Raw genomic sequence first — 3,495 nt, 5'->3', positions numbered from 1 at the left:
CCCCACCTCAGGGACTCGGCCCGCGCTCCCGCCCGCCGAAGGGTCCGGCGCTCAGCTCCCGGCGTCCGGCGCCTCCTCCGGCTCCCCGGGACTGACAATGAGGGGCGGGGCCTCTGTGGTGACGTCAGTGTACTGTGGGCGGGGCATGGGGTGGGGGCGGGGACTGCCTTTAGTCCCTCCCCCTTTTCTTTTCGCCCCGTCCCCTTCCCAGGACTTGGGACTTTGCCAAGTTTTCATTGCTTGCCTAGCTAGGTGCCCAGGGCCTGTGCTAGGCGCGATGGGAAATCGAAGTGGAAGAAAAGACGCCCTGCTTTCAAGAGGGGCATTCCCCGGGGAGTTGTGAGGATTAAATGAGATAATCCATGTAAAGGTGTTTAGCCCAGGGCCTGGTGTGGAGTAATCACTCAACAAATACTATTTCTATTACTCAGCAACTGTGGAAAAGGCACTCAGCATGGAAGCATGGGTTCCAGCCCCAGCTCTGCTATTAATTCATTGTGTGACCCTAGAAAAGTCTTTGTCCATCTATGTTCCTCACTTTTCACCTTAAGATGGGAAGGAGTAATGACCAGATGATCTCAAAAGTCCCTCCAATAATCTACGACACATTTCCTACTATGGAGCTACTATGTGCAAGGCACCCGGGACCCAGAGAAATGGGGAGGGGGACCTTTGAAAGGAGCCCAAAACCCACACCCAACACGGTACAGGACACACTCTCCCCGACAGATGCCTTCCCACGTGCTGGCACGGGGCTGAATTCACAAGCCAGGACACAGATGCACTGAAGGCTGCTTCCTCTCTGACTGCAGCAGCATAGCTGGTCTCTTGAGACATCTCTTGTGTAAGCTCCTTATTGCCTACGGAATAAAGACCAAAGCCCTGGCCTGGTCTGGTCTCTTCCTACCTTTATACACACACACAGACATACACTCTGTAAAGTTTATCCAAACTTCCACTCGCACACCCACTGCTTTCCCACATCTACCCCATTGCTCATGCTCTTCCTTTGCTGTCTCATCTCCACTTACAGCTCCTCCTAGCTTCCCCCAGAGAGAAGCCAACTCTCCCTGCCTGAATACCCAAATACCTATGTATTGTGTTAAACTCTCATGTGGCATGAACACATTTTAATTTGTATCAAATTGACCTCCTGTTTGTTTCTTAGCACTCTCTCACTTCCCTTAGGTCAGAAACCACACATGTTTGTTGGGGCCAGAAAACCCTGGGGTTATATACCCATGTTCTGGCCCATGCTAGCTCTCTTTGAGCCTCATTCTCCTGTGTAAAATAGGGATATTAATACAGTCCTTGCAGTGTTTGTTCTGAAATTATGTAAAACACTGTGTGGAAAGCACCAGGCACAGTGTTCCAGAAAGGATGTAGTTGTCATTCTTATTTTCATTATTATCATCAAAATTATTTCCATTCCGAACACCACATACCACCCCTAGTGATAATCTACCCAGTCATTTCATAGTGGTTAGACGTTTGAAGTCCTGAGAGAGGAAGAGGCTCACAAAAAGTGGCCCTGCAGAGCACTGCCATTAGAACAGGGACCAACACTCCAGTTTCTAGACCCCAGGGGGAATCTGTGGAGCTGGAGTTACATCTGACGCCCCAAGGTGTCTGTCAGTCAGCACCCCTCCAAGTAGGGGACAGCTTCGAGTTGAGTTCTGTCTGCAAGTTATTTGCAGCAGAGCTGACCCGTTTCTCCCTCGTGCCTTTCTGCTCTCCGTTCCCTTACAATCAGATAGATCTGTGTTCAACTGCCCTTGGCATCTCTGCAGTCCTGGAGGAGAGCTGCAGCAAGGCACTGGGCGTTTCCAGAGCGCTGGCCTGTGGGAAAAGGGAGAGGGCTTTGGGGTTCTGATTAATTTCCTGAGCTGTAGACAGGCAAATGGCTGTCCTGAAATGCTGGGCTGGTTCTCAAGGGCCCCTAACAAATTGCAGCTTATTTTTAGAAGAGGAGAATTTAAAAATGCCACTTCCCATGAAAAGTATGCCTGCAGGATTGCTGCAGGCAAAGAAAGGGCCTTTACTGAGTCCCTCCTATTTGGGGATGCCGATTCCAAGCACTGCAAGCCACTCGCAGAGAGAACCCAGAACATACAGAGGAGGTTCTGAAGACAGAACTTTCTCCCCAAGACCCATGAGTCCATCAATCACTTATTAGTTCATTCACAGCAAAAGGTTTGGCACAGAAAAGATTAGGATTCAAATCTCAGCTCCACCACTTACCAGTTGCGTGACTTGGGCTTTTAAGCCTCTGCCCCTCAGCCTCTCATCTGAAAGATGGGAATAATAATAATAATAATAGTACCTATCTCATACAGCGGCTGTCAGGATTAAATGCAATAACACGTGCAAGAGCTTAGTTCGGAGCCTCGTACCTCACGCATGCCACTAGATGGTGGCTACCGTGAATATTTCAACTTGTCCTCCAGTAAGGCCAGTCCTGTGCTGCCTGCTGGGCCAGAAGTAGGGCTAATGGATAGTCCTGACCTCAAGAATCTCAATCTGTAAAAGGAATGGGGTAGATTTTTGGTTCTAGGAACTTTCGACTACGCATCTATGCTGCAAGCAATTCCACTGCAAACATTTTCACCACATAACCCATTGGATTTAAGGCAATTTTACCGTAAAAGAGCAAAATAAATGGCTGACAGTTTGATTTTATAGTTTGGTTTCATCAAACTGGTAGACAGTTTGGTTTCATTTCTCCATGGACTCAGTACTCCTATTTTTATATTGTATAAATCTTAGCCATCATAATGGTCTATGCAGTGGCACAGTTTTGAACCCACATTTCCCAGAGAACTTTGGAATATCAATCAATGGACATGTGACAATATTCCAAAACCCTACAACTGCATAGAAGACTTCCACAATGCAATAGAAAGCTCAGTTACAAATAAGCATCCTTAGGGCACCTGGGTGGCTCAGTCAGTTAAGCGTCAGACTCCAGCTCAGGTCATGATCTCACGGTTCATGGGTTTGAGCCCTGCGTCGGGCTCTGTGCTGACCGCTCAGAGCCTGGAGCCTGCTTCAGATTCTGTGTCTCCCTCTCTCTCTGACCCTCCCCTGCTCACACTGTCTCTCTCGCTCTCTCAAAAATAAATAAATGAATAAATCAACAAAATAATAATAATAAAAATATGCATCATAGTATTTAGAGACTGACACCTCTCCTAATGAAGGAAGATATTTTAGTGAAAAAAGAAAAAGTCGCCCAGGCTGGGCACCTGGCTGGCTCAGTAGATACAGCATGTAACTCTTGATCTCGGGGTTGTGAGTTTGAGCTCCACGTTGCATGTACTGACTACTTAAAAATAAAATCTTTGGGTGCCTGGGTGGCTCAGTCGGTTAAGTGTCTGACTTCAGCTCAGGTCATGATCTCACAGTTTGTGGGTTCGAGCCCCGCATCAGGCTCTGTGCTGATAGCTTGGAGCCTGGTTTGGATTTTATGTCTCCCTCTCTCTCTGCCTCTCCCCT

At 48.0% G+C, this 3,495-nt stretch overlaps 1 protein-coding gene across 5 annotated transcripts in view; it reads right to left on the bottom strand.

Moving 5' to 3' along the window:
• The window catches only part of LUZP1 (leucine zipper protein 1), a 92,916-nt gene extending 92,828 nt beyond the window's left edge, over positions 1-88 (bottom strand). For all 5 annotated transcript variants that reach the window (XR_013337961.1, XM_077775497.1, XM_077775500.1 and 2 more), the window contains exon 1: positions 7-88. The gene's annotated coding sequence lies outside the window, so the exon portion shown is untranslated. The remainder of the gene's footprint in view (positions 1-6) is intronic.
• Positions 89-3,495: the final 3,407 nt, after the last annotated feature.

The sequence above is a fragment of the Crocuta crocuta genome, unplaced genomic scaffold (genome assembly GCF_008692635.1).
Source record: "Crocuta crocuta isolate KB4526 unplaced genomic scaffold, BGI_CrCroc_1.0 scaffold127, whole genome shotgun sequence".
NCBI lineage: Eukaryota > Metazoa > Chordata > Mammalia > Carnivora > Hyaenidae > Crocuta > Crocuta crocuta.
Note: the sequence above shows the minus strand (reverse complement) of the source record. Positions and strands in the feature narration are given on the sequence as shown.